Source organism: Mus musculus, chromosome 14 (genome assembly GCF_000001635.26).
Source record: "Mus musculus strain C57BL/6J chromosome 14, GRCm38.p6 C57BL/6J".
NCBI lineage: Eukaryota > Metazoa > Chordata > Mammalia > Rodentia > Muridae > Mus > Mus musculus.
Window position 1 is genome coordinate 76,825,281 of NC_000080.6, and position 19,571 is coordinate 76,844,851.

Below are 19,571 nucleotides of genomic sequence, written 5' to 3' on the forward strand. Positions count from 1 at the left end.
TCTCAGTCTTCCTAATGCTTTGGTTAGTGTTAATGTTGTGGTGACCCCTCAACAATAAAATTATGTTCATTGCTACTTCATAACTGTAATTTTGCTACTGCTATGAATGTAACTATCTGATGATCTTAGACAGCCCCCATGAAAGGGCCCATCCACTTCCGAAGGGGCTGTGACCTACAGGTTAAGAACTTCTGTTTTAAGACAAACACAACAAAGCTACCAATGAGAACCAGTGTTTTCAGCTGCTCAGAAACCTTTTCCTGGCATGCTATCTTGATCATATTGCATTTCCCTTTCTACAGGTGAGCTTCACCCTTTTATGGTGCTTTGACTGTAATCTCTTTCTTGTATTTATAGTTTTCTTACTCAAAATACTATAAGCTTTCTAGTTCAAGAAACAGGACCTCAAGGCTACTTTGACAAGGAAGCAGATTGTGGTACTGGCCAGTCAGCCTCTAACAGATTAGTATCTGAACTCTAGAGCACTCCAGATGTCACAAGTTTGAGGCCTTTATACAGTTTTGGCGTCTTTGTCTTCTGTGTGTGACTACATACATTCTGAGTGGGTGTTTTAATACAGTAATGGCTTCAATAGGGAAAGGAAGGGCTTACGAGAGAGGGGATTAGTCCACAAGTTCACATAAGACTCGTACACTCTACAGTCATGGACATGGACTAGCCCACCTGGCCATTTCCTGTTTTTCTTTCTCTTAGCCTCTAGCACCCCTTCCTTCCCCTACTACCCACGTCTCTCTAGGCTCCATAGTCTAGCCTATTGAAAATATGTTGACATGCTATGAACATATGATATGTGATGGGTCCCTTTCAGTCTACCACAGCACTCTCTGTCCATCTTTTCCTCAGACCTTATCTGTTGAAGATCCTTGGCTAACTGACCTATGGCATTCTCATGGTCTGGACCATCTTAACTGCATAGCCATGACACAATTAGGCCAGCCCATTCTTCAATGACCAGTTATCCAGAACTTGAATGATTATGTTTTCTGGAGGAATCTGAAATTAGCACGTGCTAAGTGAAACTCACCAGGAAGGTCTTCAGGCAGAAGGAAAACGATGGTGCATAAGAGTAAATATAAATGTGGACATAATGGGCTTCAAAGGAGGGGTAACTGTGTAAGTCCATTTAAATTACTATAGATGGTGAAGTTAATATGAATCTGGATTTTATAGACATAGAATTAAGATACATGATGATGGTGTGAAGTCAGAAAGAAGGTTAATAAAGTCAAGATGCTCAAGGGTCTTTTTATTATGTGAGAATTGACAAAAGTTAAAACTTATATCATACTGTAATAAGTCCAAGATGCACAGTGACTCTCTAAATCACCAAAATATTATGAAATTAACTAACATAACAGGTAAGAAAAATGCGTTAATACCACCAATTTTAGCAATTTTATTAGGTGTAAAAAACTTTTAAATTTTTTGTTGGGCTAAAGATCACAAGATACAACAATGCTACATAATGCCTGCAAAGAAAGCAATGCTCATAAGAGACATATCTTCAAAACAAGAATATAGAAAGAGTGAAAGTGAAAGATCAGATGTATACCAACTAAAGGAAAGCCACCATGCCTATACCACCATCAAAGTGCTAAAAAGTCCAAGATGACAAATTGTCTTAAGTTTTTATTGTTTGATGTTGTAAACTTACAAAAGTGTATTATATATACAATCATATGTAATATTATATAATAACTATATAATATATGATACATTATATATAATTATATGTGTTGTATATATTATGTATATAATTTATACTAATACATTTGTATATATAATATATAAAAACACAAATATGTTATTCTATATATTATGTATAATAATATAAATAAATACATTTGTACATACTATGTATACATATGTAAAATTGTAGGAGAAACAGTCAGACCTCCAAGTGGAAATATTTCTCACAGAAATAGGTAGATAGCAAACAGTATAATGGTAGCAAAGCCAATAAGTCTCTGGCTATACTAGAATTTATTAAAAGGCACAAGTACTAATTAAACACATGAAAAAATGTGACAAGTTTACTGTTTCTAAAAGAAAAGAAAACAGTTTTGTGACAATCAACATGATCTAGGCTTAGGGAGCCAGGAGAGACTTTCTTGAGAAAACGATGTGTGTTCATCTATAAAGGATGCATGACGTCACTTAGGAGAGAAGGGGATGTATGGACAAAGGACACTGGGTCACTGGGAGTCACAACACTGACACAGGTACCATGGTATGGAAGGACATATGATTGGAGAATTAGAAGGGAGCCCAAGGGACGGACATGCAGTGTTGGGAAAGTAGCCACAAAAGCTGAAGAACTGAGCATGTCTAGATTGTGTAAGCCATATTTGAGATCTTGGACTTTGTTCAGAAAGCAATGAAAAACCAGCAAAAAGTAACAAAGCAGGTTTATATTCCTGAATTTATGCTAGAGATTTTTCTCACTGTAGCATGGGGAATGTATTATAGAATGTCAGAGTCAGGCAGAGAGAAGACTAAACGACCATCAGGAGTGGATCTGAAATGCCTTCCAAAGGTCGTGCGCTGAAGACCTGTCATCCACCAGGCTGATGGGTGGTGGGACCTAGTTTGAGGCTGCTAGGTCATTGGAGTGTGCCCTTAAAGGTGACATCGGGAGGCTGTCTTCTCTTGCTTTCTGGCCACCATGTTATAAGTGCTTTCTTATGCTACATATTTTGTAAAGATCTACCGCCTTGCTACAGGCATAAAACAACCAGTCTACGAAACTGCGCGCTGACACAATGAGCCCCCAAAGAAGCCTTTCCTGCTTTCTCTGGAGTTTTATCACAGCAACAGAGAATGCATACAATAGCTGCAGTGGTTGGTCTTGATTGTCAGTTTGGTGGGATTTAGCATCACCATGGGAACAGTTGGGCATGTATCATGATTAGCCCGAGTGAGATCTGATGTTAAATGTGGAGATACTGTTTCTTGTCCTGCAGTCCCTGGTTGAAATAAAGAAGAAAGCGATCTGAGCACAGACATTCACTGCTCTTGTTTCCTGACTGTGGATACAATAGGAAGAGTCTCCCATTCCTTCTGCTGCCATGCCTCCAACAGGGTGATGGAAAAAGCACAAAATAAACCCTTCTAAAAGTTACTTTTTGTAGATACTTTGTCACAGCAGCAAGAGGAGTAACTAATACAATAGGCAGAAGTGCTTACTGGTGTTAAAGATGAAGCGCAATGTGGCAGTGTGGGACTGGATAAAGGTTACATATAAGATGTATTCAATGTATGAAGCTACACAGCAGATGTGAAATCTTTGGAACTTGGTGACGTCTACATGTGACTGAATGTAAGAGTCACCAAAGATTCCCCCCACTCCCTCCCGCACGCCCCAAGTTCCTTCTCTGTACATTGGGCTCTGAAACAGGAAACAGACCACGATTGGGAGGAAAACAAATGCTTCATTTGCAGGCACACCGAGCTACCTTGTTTTTTTTTTTTTTTTTTTTTTTTTTTTGTGAGAGATTAAATAGGACATCTTCTCTTCATAGCTTTTGGCTTGTTTCTTCTACCGCTTTTACCCTCTGCACTCTAGCATCTCAGAATTGCAACTGTCAGCACTGACTGTGGACGTTCATCATGTCATCACATCAAAATATTGATGCTTGCCTAAACCTAGTCCTCCCAGGGTGTAATACAAACAGGAGAGAAGATGGAAAAATGTGTTGACATCCCCAGGAGTGTTTGCAGGAAGCTGGACACTGATCCCAGCCAGAGTCCAAATGTGTCAGGAACTTTCCTGGCTCAGGTTTTCAGAGGCCATCTGAGGTGGCAGGATTACTTGTCTGGACCACGCTGTAAACGAATGGGCAGCCAAGTCCAGGAAAATTGCCTCCAAATGCACAGCTTATTTCAGAGACATGCTAATGAAGGAGCCTCCCTTCATTGAAAATTGAAGCTGCTAGGGATATGAATTGGGTGTCTCATGGAAAGAGAGGCCAATCCAGTCTTTAAAAGAAAACATTTCCTGTTAGGGCTTCAAGACCTGTGATGCCATCTACCTGCCCCAGGGTGGTTGGCAGGGGACTTAAAACACAGTGACAGTGACAGCCTGTGAAATGGCAATTCACACCCAGGGGGAAATAATAGTCACGGCTATTCCTCTATTTCTAGGGTTGCAGACCAATAATCTTGAGGCCTGCTATGCTTTCATAATTTAATGGAAGAAAACTGAGTTACAGGTGTTGAGGTCTGATTAGAAATTTGGCTACAGTGTAAGATTTAGATGAAGAATGTAAGGTTGTGTTAAATTCATATCCTTTGAGTTAAACCATTTTACACACTGCAACTCATGGTTACAAAAAGAGTAAACTAAGACTGTTTCTCAAATGCTTAGTGTGAGCCAGTCTCCAGATTCATCCGTTGAAGAGTGGGATAAAAGAGGAGCTGGAGTAGAATCCTGAGTGGCGTTGTTTGATCTGCTTGTTTGTTTTTAAGCGTACACTTTTACTTTGCCACAGGCATCTTCCTACATATGTGTTGTGATACTTTCTCTTTGTTCATCCCCCTTCCCCATTGCTCTCCCCTCCCCCATTTCTCTCCCTCATCACCCTCCCCATCATCCTCTCCACTGTGCTCTCAGTCCTCCCTGCCACTCGTGCTGGTCCTCTGTCCCTTCAAGTAGACCCCATTGTGCTTTTGTCTCACATATTCTCTCTCACCCTCTCTTCCCCCTCCCACCACTTTCTTAATTGCTCTTCCCTCTCTTTTATGGTCTGTAATGCTTGCATGCAGCCTTTGTCTGAGTATGGCTTATTTCACTTAATGCGGTGATCACCAGGCCCATCCATTTCCCTGCAAATGTCATGATTTCATTTTTCTTTCTGGCTGGGTACAATTCCACTGACTATGCACACCATGTTTTCTTTGACCATTCATTTGTTTATGACACAGTTAATATTAGTTCAGTTTTCTTGTCATGGGTCCGTTCAAGTTACTAGTGTATTTTCTTGGCTTAGTTTTGGTAGGTGGATGTGTCTAGGAATCTAGGATCCTTTAATGTTTTTAAAACATTCCTTAAAGATGCTCCAAATGTCATTAGAATCTGTTGCAACATTCCCTTTTCATCTCCCATTTTATGAAATTGGCTACAGGTTTTCCAGTCTTGTTGATTTCTTCTAAAGAAAAAAAAAAACCCTTTTGTTTGGCTGATGCTATACATTGCCTGTTTAGTTTCTATTTCAGTCATTTCTGCCCTTATCTTTTAAGATTAGCTTTATATCCATAGGTGTTTTACTTGCAACTCTGTTTATATACTACATGTGTGTCTGGTGACCATGGAGGCCACAAAAGGATGTTGGATCTCCTATAACTAGAGTTACAGTTGCTTGTGAGCTGTCATGGATGCTAAGAACTGAACCTGGGTTGTCTGGAAGAGAAACCAGGGCTCTTAACTCCTGAGCCATCTGTCTGTTCCTTCCATCTGTCTGTTCCTTCCATCTGTCTGTTCCTTCTTTCCATTAGCTGCTTTGGATTTGGCTCCTCTTTGTTTTTCTAATTTTCTAACAATCTCTCTCTCTCTCTCTCTCTCTCTCTCTCTCTCTCTCTCTTTCCTGTGTGTGTGTGTGTCCACTCAGGACTGTAAATTTCTCTCTTAGCAATCAATACCGTAGCATTATCCCAAGGGCTCTTGTAAATTGTGCTTCTATTTTCATTTGGTTCTAGGGACTTTTGAGTTTCCTCCATGATTTTGCCAATGGCCCCCTTGTTATTCTTATTGGGCTGCCTTCAAGTCTTTGTCGAGTTTCTGTCACCTGTCTTGTTGATTTTGAGTTTCAATATGATCTTGTAAGATATAGTAAATTATTTTACTTCTTTTGTGAAGACTTGCTTTTTGGCCTGGAATGTGGTCTACTTTAAAGGTTCCGTGGGTTTGTCCCTCTTCCTGAAAGGTGCACAGTATTTATTAGGTGCCTTCTGAAGCGCTGGGATTGATGGTCCTGGAATGCTGTGGTTTGTGATGATCTCGACATGTTCTTATTTCTCCATCAATTTTACAAGCTCGCTTTACTGCACATCGCAGCTTTGGTGGGCAGTTCCTCACTCTCAGGGATGTGTTCATGCTTCCCTGAGTTTCTAGGGTGCGGAAGAGGCCTGATTCATGCTGAGATGTTGCCTTTTTCAGTTGAGTTGGTGTCCTTCCCTGACAGCTTTATGCTTTTCACATCCTGACTAATATATCGCGGAGAGGTTCTTCTCTAGTTGCCCCTGTCCTGGATCCTAAATGCCTCTTGTGACTGGATATCTATTTCTTTCTCTAGATTGGAAATTTTCTTCTATCGTGTCTTAAGCCTATATTCCAGATCCCCCTTTGTCTCACGTACTCTCAGGTTTGAGCTCCTGATTTTGTCTCTGAGTCCTTATAAACCGTGGGCATGCTCATTTATTTTTTCCTTATTGCTGTTGAATGTAGTATTTAATGCTTATACTATTTTATCCTGTTGCTCCCTCCGTGACATCCTTTCTTCTGCTTGGTCTAGTCTGTTGGCGATGCTTATTTGGTTCTTGGAGTGTTTCATTTCCAAACCTATTTTGTTTTTCTTTCAAATCTCAATTTCCTTGCTGACTCTTTCATGTTATTGATTTTTTTAAATCCACATTGTTTTTCTTTTTTCCATCGATTTTGCTGACATTTTAATGTTGCCGACTTGTTTCTCCAAGTCTTTATTTGAATTCCTTCTCTTGCTTGTGTCATCATCGTGGCTGGTGATTATTTTTATTTTGAAATCCTCGTCCAGATTTTAACCTATTTCAGTAGAAGAGAATTCAGTAGTTGGGGAGTCTTTTGGAGACGTCAAATTGCCTTGTTTTTTTTGTTTGTTTGTTTGTTTGTTTGTTTTTTCACACTGCTTGTTTCTGTGATGCAGTTTGTGAATGTGCTATTTTGGGCATGTTCCAGTTTTATTTGCAAATATTATCAGCAGACTATTCTTGAGGGCCCAGTCTTCAGTGACCCCGAGACGAGACAGCAGATGCTGTTGCGTTAATGGAATTTGCACCATACAAACTACATTTCAAATGAGCTAGTTCCTGCTAATATATCACTGGCGACCATAAACTAGAAAATGGCACTGCTTGTAGGGAGAATTTTGGTTTCTTTAAACACACACACACACACACACACACACACACACACACACACACACACACACAAAGCCAACAGTCATATTATGTAACTATGTTTCTGTTTTAATCCCAGGTATGGGATATGGGGCTGCTTCAGTTTGTCCACAGCCACTAACTGTGGTTGTCTCGTGCTCTGGGAAGGGCATGATTTTTGCCAGCTGCAGATAGTTTAATGCAGGGGACTCTGGAAGGAGAATAAATGCCAGAGTCCTGAGAGGGGCAGGAAGTGCTCTGAAGAAGGAGGAGGAGTAAAAGGAAGAAGAGGAGGAGGAAGAGGAAGAGGAGGGGAAGGAGGAGGAGGCAGCAGCTGCTGCTCCTGGTTGCTGTTGTTGCAGTTTGACAAAAGAAAGTTGACTATGAAAACTGGACCAGGCCCAAGGAACCCCACAACCCTAATCAGCAGGAGGTAGTCTAAAGAGATCTACTTTCCCTTTCCCCTTTAACCTTCTTTCTCTCCTACCTAGTCTTGGGGGATTGGAAGGGATTAGGGTAGACTAAAGGTTGGAAGGGAGGTAGAGTATAAAACCCAATAAAATAATAAAACAAATACACCAACAGCTGCCATCATAGAATGTGCTGTGAAGCCAAAATCTATTCAGAGTAAATGCAAAAATGGCAACTGAGTAAGGCAAAGGAATAAAGGGGGAAGGGAAAAGTGGAGGAGAAGGAAAGAGTAAATGAGTGAAGCACATAAGAGAATGATGGAGAAGAGTGTCAGGGAGGAAGGGAAGCCAGTAAGAGAACGCAGGGAAGGGAAATGATTTTTCAATAATGAGAGAGTTTAGAAACAAAATTAGGTAAATGTAAAGTGAGCAACAAAATGTGAAAATATAAGCTGTTTTTAAAAATAGATTAAAAGCAGTACAATAAAATGTAAAAGCATCTTGGGGCTGGAGAGATGGCTCAGCTGTTAAGAATGAGTACGGTAGAGGCTTGGCACACCTGTGGTGGCCTCCTAACTGCTTTATAACCTCAACCCTGGAGACTTCAGGACTCCACAGGCACCTGCACACACATGCACATGCACGTGAGTACACGAGAGAGAGAGAGAGAGAGAGAGAGAGAGAGAGAGAGAGAGAGAGAGAGAGAGAGAATTACACATATTCGTAAATTAAATAAATCTCTTTTAAAGTACCAACATTTCTCAGAGTATAATAGACCAAAAAAGAAAAGAAAAGAAAGAAAAAAAGAGGAAACAAAAGGGACAAGAAAACGGACAAAGATAAATAAAGATTACCCAGTAACTGAAAACTTCATCTCCAAAATTAGATGAAAGTACAAGGAAAGAAAAAACATGGAAGACTTAAAAAATAGAATAAGGTGAAAATACTACTAAAAGTGTAGTGAAATAAAAAAAGGCACAAGGTTTAAAATGGCAAGTGAGAGTGAGGGGCAGCAGGAGTGAAAAGTGGTGGGCCAGAGTGAGAGCGGGGAGAGGGAGGGCAGCGGGAGTGAGGCTGAGCAGGAGAAAGCACAGCTGAGGAGGAGCACGCATTCTCAGTTCAGTTGGTTTCTGGATCCTTGAGCGTATATATGTAGGGTTGGGGGTGGTCCTTTGAACTTGTGGGCTCCAGGCTTTCCTGTGCTTTCTGCTGGTGTTGAACCTGTATGGAGCAAGTCTTCTCAAAGGGTATAGGAGACAACTTATGATGTTTTCCCAAGCTCCTTCCTCCCGTGGATGCGATCATGTTAGGAACTTGCTATCTGTGCGGGCCTCTGTCCTGTTTGGAATAGTTTGAAGGATGTTGCATTAGACTTGTAAGACATCAAAGGTATACATTAGTCTGAACTGAGTGCCTCAGTGACTCATGACTTTGCTCAATACCAGGACCACTCAGTGTAAACACCCGCCACAGTTTGAAGTGGGGAGGCTCTTAAACCAGCTCACAGTTAGTCACAGTCCTCTGGAAGGCCAAGCCTGGTCTATGCTAACCCCCTCCCATTATCTCTAAGGAAACAAAACCCGGAGGGAGGGAGGGAGGGAGGGACGTGTGAACATCAATCACACAGCTTGTATTTCAGATTCATTTCTATGGGTTTTCATTGGAGGAGAAGACAATGGGGGTGAGGGAGTCTGTATTTTAACAATGGAGACCTGTGAAGGAAAGTCTCTCTGTCTCTGTCCCCCTCCCTCCCTTTCTCCCTCCCTTTCTCCCCTGGTCCATGCTCATACCTGAGCGTGAAGCCCTTGAGTTCACAGGAGTTTTGGAGTTTTAGACTTGATCATTGTTACAGGCTTTGATTTGTTTTATTTGCTCTGAGAAAATTCCTTCTTCTTCTTCTTCCACATGGCCCCAAATAGCCGATTGAGACATGTGGCCCAAGACTTCCTTTTAACAACTCATTATGTTGTTGCTTTTTCTAGACTCTGATTGAAGAAATAAAGTGAGCTAGAGTTCATGACTAATAGAACCTTACCTCCATTCTGACCCCAACTCATGAGCCAATCACTTCTACATGTTCTCATACTGACACATACGTCAGAGGCTTTGATGTGAAGCTGCACTGAATCAGGGACCTCGATTTCAATGCCCAGATACATTCGACATAATCACCCAGTGCAATAACCTTTACTTTCCCATCTGTAAAATGAGTTCAATGTTAGGAACAGTGTTCTTCATACAAAATGGATGTAAGCAGATTGCTAAAGGCTGTGACACATGACTTAGTGGATTATCATTTTATAATGGAAAATTTTAGAAACCTATGAGCTGCCCAAAGCATTGCTGATAATTTATTATTAATGACATCTAAAATCTCCAGCCCTGCAGGAAGCTTCAAGCATCATTACTGCCTTACATTTTGCTTTCGGTTAATGGACAGCCATATTTCACTGTCATTTTCATGGCTAGCAAGATAGCACAGATGAATAATTTTAACAAAATATAGAACAGGCAATGACACATTCCAGATGCTGTCACTTTTATTAATTAGATGACCAACTTCGGCATTGTAAGAACCAAGTTTCCTGAACACATCTAGTGTCCCTCGTATGTCCTTGACATCAACACACTCTCTCTATCCAACTCTCAGAAGCAAGGATCAGAAAACATTGGACTTAGCCCTTTCATGTTTAAAAAAACTAAAATTCAGAATCAATCAGTAATTGAGAAGAAAACCCTCTGGGTAATAAGGCCTGGTAATAGGTGTTCAAGTAAAGGCTGGTCTTGATGGGACAACCCCTTTACCACAGCACTTGGAAAGCAGAGGCAGTAAGATCTCTGTGAGTTCAAGGCCAGTCAGGGTTACTTGATGGGCTCCTGAAAACAAAACGAAACAAACAAAACCAAAATCATGTTGGAGCTGTAGAGGCTAAGTAGTAAAGAGTGTGTAGTGTTTTTGAAGCAGACCTGAGTTTGATTCTAAGGACTAAGATCTGGCAGATGATGACCAAATGTAACTCCAGCTCCTGGAGTCTTAAAAGCCTCTTTTGTCCTCCATGGAAATGTGCATTCAAGTGCACATATACCTCCTCAATTCACAAATACATATAATTAAAACAACAACAACAAAATAAATCATTAAAAAGCTCAAGTAATAGCAGGGGCTTCTGATCACATGAGGACAGCATCCTTAAGGGTTAAGATGAGGATGCTGCTTTGAGATCATCAAAGAAGGATTTTCTTCTAGAAGCTTTTCATAGGAAGAGAATATGCCTCGGAGATGTCGAATCACAGCTCTTAGTAAGAACCACCTATTAGCCTATGGTCTAGGAACATCTAGACCAAGCCCAGTTGCACATGTGCATGTCCCCTGATTTGTGATTGGGCCAATCCTTGCCCCCCCCTTTTTTTTTTGAGGCAGGGTTCCTCTGGGTAATAATAAGGCCTGGCTATCCTGGACTCACTTTGTAAGCCAGGCTGGCCTCTAACTCACAGAGATGTGCCTGTCTCTGCTCCTGAGTACAGGGATTAAAAGGATGTGCCACCTGGCTTAATTCACATGTTTTAATTGGAAACACTCTAAGTTGAAATTCATCTATTATACCTGGCCAAGCTCTGTAGCTTGGCACAGAACCTAAGCCCAGGATCAGCAGTTTGCCCTCCCCATCAAATGCCTGGCTGCGAACTACAGCTTTCTGCCTCTGCCAAGTAGCACAAGAGAATATCAATATTCTATTGATCACTGCTAGCCCAGGTAAAGATTGAAACGCAAAATCCAGAGTATGTTTTTTTTTTTGCTATATGCATACAACTCTTGCACCAGCACAGTATAACAAACTTAGAAGTCAAATCTTGCATTAAGACCTAGACTGTCTGGACTACAGAGGCAAATATCACTGTAACCTGCAGTGTTGCAACTAGAAGCCATTTCCTCCATCTCCATCACAAGGGAGCACTCCTCATCTCTAGCTCGTCAGTCTTCCTATTCTACAGAGCAAACATACTTGTGCTCCGGGAACGATCGTATCTAAGATACTGCAGCAATATGGGCACCTAGGGCCTGTCTCCTTAAGCTCTTACATCATTTCCATACCTGCTCCGGTACTGGCTGAGGTGGACATCAAACTGCATTTCCAAAAGACTGAAGAATAGCAAGACAACAGTTCTTTCAACATGTGGTGCAGCAGTTAGATGCAGAAGGGAAAGGAAGGAGATCTTTAGTGTGATGCCTGGCTCGTTATTTAACAGTTTGCACCTAGTGAATCACACGTTTTGTTTTGAGGTTTTCCGGTCTCGCTGAGTTTTCCTCTGGGCAGGCCAAGCACGCATAACAAATAGTTTTCCATCTAATTACAGAAGGCAGTGCATGTTGCCTGAGCAGCAGGCTCCTCACTTGTGTGGTAACAATCAGCAGGAGCGTGGACTTCAAGGCTTTTATTTTCTCCTCTGCTCTCATTTTCCATGGCTGCTCCTTGTTTGGTTTTAGGTTATTTGATGCCAGGAACCAGCTCTAGATGTATCATATTTTCCATCCATCCATCAATACCAGAGAAATATCCCGTGCGCAGACACAGACGGGGAAGGTCTCTTGCCTTCCCTTACAAGAGAAGCCAGTGTTTAGACTTGGAATCCATTCTGGACTAACAAAAGAACAAGAAAGTGTGTGTTCTCCATTAGACACAACAAAGGCCTGGCTATAGACGCAACTTAATCAGCCTCAATAAACGGGCATTGTGGTGTCTGCTGTGTGTAGTATGATCTAGAAAGTGTTTCTTAAAGTCTTTCTCAGAAGGGAAGTCTCTGGAGATATCCAAGAGAAAAGACTCTAGAGTATGCAAAGTCTGCCAAGCGTTCTGTTCCGGAGCTCTCTGATGCAGGGCCACAGTGGACTATGGCACCGCACTGCTCTGATGACCCCAGCGGCTGAAAGCAAAGCTAGGGAAACATTACCAGAGTTGTGCAACCCAGGATGTCAAATTCTATTTGACCACAGACTCTTTGTTTTAGTTACCCCATCAAGATCTGAGGCAGCAAAGTATAACTAGTAGTCTGTGAGTTATAGTCTGGGACTAGATCAGTCACTGCCTCTGATCAAAAGACAAAGTTCAATCTGACATTTGCCACTAATCCATTGGCATCATAGACACTATCGTACTAGGCTATACCCAACCACTTATCAGTAACCTTCAAACAATGATAGCAGTAAATTGCAAATAAGCAAGCCTAGTTAGTAACCCTCTATGTCAGGCACTGGAGTGGAGCTTTATATAGTCTGTCTAATTGATGCCCTTAAACTTGTGATTATTTTTAAATGAATTCAAATAAAGTTGTAATATATTTGTATTTAAAAAATGGAAAGTCTATACAAATAAAATTATTTTAACTTAAGCACATGATTATCAAGTTGGAGAGCTGCTGTTCTTCCAGAGGGCCCAAGCTCAGTCAGTATCAAGCATCCACTGGGTAGCTTCCAACCACTGTGACTCTAACTCCAGGGTATCTGATTCCTTCTTTTGGCCTCTGAGAGTCCTCTCCATCTATCCCTAATACAGAATGTAAAAACATAAAAGTATGTTTTACTATATTTCTACCCCATTACATATGCACCTGCTACATAGCTTTCCATGTCATGTCATTTTATAATATATTTAGATGTTGTTAGCTTATTTTTAAATTTTTCATTCAATGTGCCAAAAGCTTTTAGTTCTTAGCAATAAGGTTTATAGATAACATCTAATGATATGCTAATTGAAACAATCAGAAACTTGGAGACAACCTTTATCTGGCCCATAAGGAGTCCAGAAACCAAAGTCTCTCAGACACCAAAGCCAAGGTGAAAGTAGAAATCTTGAAGAGCCAAGAGGTCACATAGTGGTTTCTTTGTGGGAGTTGATGTTGAATTCTGGATGTTTTGAGCTAATGTTTGGTGCAATACAGGCTTCAAGAATTAAGTGTTAAGTTTCATGCAAATATTTGAAGCCCACAGATGATACCCAGCACAAAGCAGGCATCAACAGGCTGCACCTTCAACGTACCAGTAACAAAACCGTCATTCAGGAGAGACAAGAAGATTTGTCTGGATCAGCTTAGGGGCTGGATATGAGATGAGGAGCATCAATTCTGAGAATCCAAACCCAGGAGCCTGCTTCTGCTCTGTGCTATAAGGCAGCAGTAGCAAGTAATACAGAGGGAGAAGTACGGTCCTGTTTGGGGCATGAACAAAGAGCAAGAATGTTCTAGAAAAGGCTTCTTGGGCCACCAGAAAGTGGACTTCTACGATAAGTAGATATTCCCCAAGCAGAATTAGAGAGGGAGCCATAGAAATTCCAGTCCCCAAAGATATCATGGGGATAGCTTCAGGCATGAAATAAGGCTTGGCCTCATATGCTCTGTCTGGGCTTCTATAAAGGAATACCACACACAGCATGCTTTTTGTACTGAGACACTGTCCTATAAAAATCCCTCATGGCCTCATCATCTTTCTATAGCACCACAGCAGAGGACCTCTAGACACCATCACACTGTGCATTAGGTTTCAACATGCAAACTTCAGAGGGAAGCAAGCATTCATTCTATAGCAGAGAGCATGACCTGAGACAGCCCTAGAGCAAGGCACATGTTTTGAGGTAAAACACCATGAGAGAGGATCCTGAAGAGACAGAATGCCCAGGCTAAGGATTTTTGATGCTATAAAAAGTATTTTTAAACATAATTATGCAGTAGAAAGACCTCCGTAATAGTTCTGTATTGGATTTGACTCTGTCTCTGATTTCTTGGTTACCATTTAAATGAACATTCCAGTAAGTTAGAAATTGAGGCTCAGCTAAAATCTAACCTCTGCAACGCCTGGTTCCTCTCAGAACAGCCCCCATGATACTTTCAGGCTCACCTGTGTTGGATGCATAGTTATTGATACATTCGTTGAGTTGTATTACTCAGTGTCAAGTGAAACTATAGAACTCGACACAGTTTTCATGAACTTGAGATTGTATAAGATAATTTGAAATCACTTCATGTAGGAGGTTATATTTCATGAGGATAGGTTGACAGATGACGGCTGTAGCGCATCTCTTGAAATAACAATGACACACACGAACCTTTCCAATCTGAATTGCCATCTTGGTTATAGAATTCACCATTTAATTCAGTTACATCAACTGCACATAGGGAGTAGCAGAGAAAAAGCACATACAGTTCTTCATGACCAAACCCAGAAAATGGGATATTGGTGTGTTTCAAATAGAAACTTTTTCAATTAAGCCAACTCCCTGTGGCTCACTAAAGTCTATCCCAATCAAATTTGATGACAGTACTTCAAAACTGTACTAAATCACTGTACATAAACAATCTAATTTGTGATGCCGGCAACACGAAATGTAATTACCTTGGTATAACTTTCATTATAATACTCTGTCACATCTGGAGTCAGGGCTATTAAAGTGGCTGTTATTTAGGAGACATGGAAGCTGCTGCATTACTGACATTTGTTCTGCTCACATCCTGAAGCAATAGTCCACCTCCTATACAGAAATTAGTAGAAAACTCAATTAAGCAAAGTAAGATGTTACAGTTCTCCGGTGCCGTATTACAGGCTTTGGGAGACATTATACACGAGGGGAATCTAAGGAGAATATCGGCCAAGGATCCATTCATAAAATTTGCTTATTATCCTCCCAAGCATCCTATCTGCACAAATCCTTTTTCACTAGGGAATTTTTCTATTTTAAGCAGTAAATCGTGAATAAGAGATGTAGATTTCCACATGTATAAATGAAACACACTGTCTTGCTATATTAGTTTCTTTTCTGTTGCTGGGACAAAACTCCACAACCAAGGCAACTTATAGAAGAGAGAAATTATTTAGCTTAAGGTTCCAGATGGATAAGAGCCCATCTCACCAGGGAAAGCTTAGCAGTAGTAGCAACTGAGAGCTCACATCTTGAACTGCAAACTGGGAGCAGAGAGCAGAGAGAAATTGCCCTCTGGCCTCTATCCTCTGCCCTCTGCCATGACATACTTCCTTCAGCAAGAACATAACTCTTAAATCTAATCAAACAGTGTCAACAACTGGGACCAAGTATTAAGATGCTTAGGATTAGAGGGAACATCTCACTCAAACTGTCACACTCACTTTGTAAGCTTTTTTTTTTTTTTTTTTTTTTTGCTTAAAAGAATGAAATCTACTTGTTATACTTCTTACAGTCTGTAGGTTGTATCCTAGGTGTTCTGGACTTTTTGGCCAATATCCACTTATTAGTGATAAGTGAGTGCATTCGTGCATATCCTTTTGGGTCTGGGTTACTTCACTCAGGATATTTTTTAGTTTCATCCATTTGCCTGCAAAATTCATGATGTCCTCATATTTAATAGCTGAATAGTATTCCATTGTGTAAATGAACCACATTTTCTGTATCCATTCTTTGGTTGAGGGACATCTGGGTTGGTTCCAGTTTCTGACTATTACAAATAAAGCTGCTATGAACATGGCAGAGCATGTGTCCTTGTGGTATGGTGGGACATCTTTTGGGTATATGGCAAGAGTGGTATAGTTGGGTCTTCAGGTAGAACTATTTCCAGTTTTCTGAGGAATTGCTGAATTGATTTCCAGAGTTGTTATACCAGTTTGCGATCCCACCAACAACGAAGTGAAGAGACTTCAATCCCACTTAGAAGGGGGGAAGGAAATAATCAGGGAGGCAGAGGGAGAGAGAGACCTGGGTAAGAGATGGGGAGGAGGGAAAGGGGGACAGGATCAGGTATGGGGGCGGGGGAGGTAGACAGGAGAGAAGCCCAGAGGGCCATGAGAATGAATGGAAATATACAGCCTCAGAGGTAGTAGGTGGGGGGACCCTCTAGAAAGCACCAGAGACTTGGGAGGTGAGAGATTCTCAAGACAATGGGGACCTTAGCCAAAATGCCTAACAATGGGGAAGAGGGAAGAGTCCACTTCTAGTATATAGACAGGGCCTTAAGTGGAGGGACAAGGTTACTAACTCCCAGTCAAAATTTCTGACCCACAATGGTTTCTATCTAAAAGAACTGCAGTGTGGGGAGCCGCCCTCACATTCGCCGTTGCAAGATGGCGCTGACATCCTGTGTTCTAAGTGGTAAACAAATAATCTGCGCATGTGCCAAGGGTAGTTCTCCACTCCATGTGCTCTGCCTTCCCCGTGACGACAACTCGGCCGATGGGCTGCAGCCAATCAGGGAGCGACACGTCCTAGGCGGAGGATAATTCTCCTTAAAAGGGACGGGGTTTCGCCATTCGCTCTCTTGCTCTTGCTCTCTTGCTCCTGAAGATGTAAGCAATAAAGCTCTTGCTCTCTTGCTCCTGAAGATGTAAGCAATAAAGCTTTTGCCACAGAAGATTCCGGTTTGTTGCGTCTTTCCTGGCCGGTCGCGAACGCGTGTAAGACTGCAGGGACAAAATTGGAGAAGAGACTGAAGGAAAGACAATCCAATGACCCACCCAACCTGGGATCCTTCTCATGGCTGGGCACCAAGGCCTGACACTATTTCTGATGCTATGATGTGCTTATAGATAGGAGCCTAGTATGAGTGTCCTCTGAGAGGCCCTACCAACAGCTGACTGAGACAGACTCAGATACTTACTTACACCCAACCATTGGACTGAAGTCGGGGACCCCTACAGTTGAATTAGGGGAAGGATTGCAGAAGCTGCAGAAGCTGAAGGGGAGGGGAACACCAGAAGAAGACCAGCAGTCTCAACTAACCAGGATCCCAGGGAGCTCGCAGAGGCTGAGCCACCAACCAGGCCACATACACTGGTTGGTCTGAGCCCTGCTCCCCCCTCCCCCATCCCAACATGTATAGCCTGGTCCATCCTCAGTGGGAGAAGATGTGCCTAATCCTGGAGAGACTTGAGGCCCCAGGGAAGGGGGAGATCTGATGGGAGGGCACTCTATGGGGGACAGGGGGAAGAGGATTAGGAACTGTGGATGGGGAAACGGGAGTGGGGGGCAATGGCTGGCTGGAATGTAAATTAAAAAAAATGAAATCTACAAATGGATGTTAGAAGGTGATCTTGTGGTTTATTTAAGTGGTAGCACCAGCTTTGCTTGTGCAAAGGTTGATTATTTTTAATTCAAGTTTTCTAACAGAGGAGAGAGTAATAGCCACTCTTTAGAATAGTGAATGCCAATTGGAAACTGGGATCAATCACTGGACATCAAAGCCTCTCAATGCTCCAGGGACTGAGTTGAAGATGTCACTTGAGTTCTCCCAGGGGATTAAACTCAGGCACTCAGGACAGCATCAAACTCAGATTTGCTATTTGTTTGTTTGGCTTTTCAGTTTGTTTATTTTGGGTTTTGAGACAATAGTTTCACTATGTGTCCCAGGTTGCCCTGGAACTCACTATCTAATCCAACTTGAACTTGCAGCAATGCTCCTGTTTCTGCTTTTCACATGCTGGGGTTTACAGGAGTACACCCAGCTCAGGTTTGGATGGTGTTGTTGTTGTTGTTGTTGTTATTGTTATTGTTGTTTGTTTGTTTATTTGAGTTAGGGTCTTACTATGTAGGTTTAGATGTCCTGGAACTCACTATGTATACCAGGCTGGCCTGAAACTCACAGGGATCCACTTGGGATTAAAGATGTGTGCCATCACACCTGGTCTGGACTTGGGTTTTTGAATACAAATTTAAAGAGACACTTCTAGGTTATTTTAGTTGAAGTTACGTTTGACACAAAATAACTTCAAGCCTTCTGAGTTATACTCAGCTGTCTTATGTTGCTGTAGTAAAGAAATGACTGGACAGTCAGAATCTCCAGTAGGAGATGTGCTCAGAGAATGTTCAGTGGTAAGAATTCATTGAATCGCTTCCCTTATCTATAACATAGGGTATTTACTCAAATATTTTGATTGTTCACATATGTAAATTTATATTATGTACTGTGAATTTATATAATGTGCATGTATAACATCCAAAATACAGTAATATTAGAAAGATGGAAGGTAGGTAAAATAAATAATAAGTTTATAAGGAATATTATCTAAATGGAAAAGAATCTGTTTGTGTTCAGGATAATTATCATTACTGAATACACTTTCACAGTAGCCTTTACTATTTAACAAAAACACCCAAGAGTTCGTAATTAAGACAACTGTCACGTGCTCCATCAGGATTCTTTGAGTTAGAATTGGGCTGGGCTCATCCACTGGGCATGGAGTTCCTGTTGCTCCACTTCCTCACCAGCATTTGACATCGTCAGCTGTGTCTCAGCCACCCTTGTTTGTGTACACTAGTTTCTGATTGTTGCTTGGGTTTACTTCAGCATATTCTCAAAGCTCATTGTGTGACACCTGGTACTGATTCCTCATCCAAAGTAAGAACACAACCAAGCTCCACACCTCCAGTTTGGGAGAGATTGTAATAAGCTTTCATAGTTTGTAGATCTGATTGAAAGTTGCTCACTCAATTTACATTTTTCTGTTTTTTTTAAAGTAGTGGTTAGAATTACATGGAGTTATTAATCTCATTGAAATTTGGCTGCTAAATTTCCACCTTCTCTGGTATCAATCAATTTTTCTCACAAATAACTTGGAAACTTTTTTGGAACTCTGAAATACTTTTTAAGTATATTTAAAAGTCGTCTCTAATTATCTTAACTATGATGGCAAGAGAGTTTTAGCAGGTTGCTTATGTTATTTTCAGCATAGTGGTCACATAACAAAGAGTATTTTAAACACCCTTTAAAAACTCTTCAGCACATGTTCATTTCAAAAGTAACTGATTTCGCTCAACGTTTAAGAAAATATTTGCCTGGATTTTAAATATTATCTGGCTTACTGTCAGCCTTTTGTGTTGGTAAATATGGTAAATGGTGTGCCATTTGGAGGTTTTTTTGTTTTGTTTTGTTTTGTTTTTTTAAGAAAATAAATAGTTTTAAAATAGTAGCTGTTTTAAACACCTTGGCATAAGATAACCAGGGAACTTCTGGTCACAAAGCACAGACATAATTAGCTAGAAAATGCTAGAAAGTGTTGAG

At 41.2% G+C, this 19,571-nt stretch overlaps 1 long non-coding RNA gene across 1 annotated transcript; it reads right to left on the bottom strand.

The window, feature by feature from the left end:
- Positions 1-1,397: 1,397 nt before the first annotated feature.
- Positions 1,398-12,476, bottom strand: Gm30365. The gene is made up of 3 exons (XR_383623.4): positions 11,653-12,476; positions 9,350-9,544; positions 1,398-8,897 (listed from the first exon to the last, which is right to left on the bottom strand). It is a non-coding gene; the product is annotated as a predicted gene, 30365 (long non-coding RNA).
- Between the last annotated feature and the right edge of the window lie 7,095 nt (positions 12,477-19,571).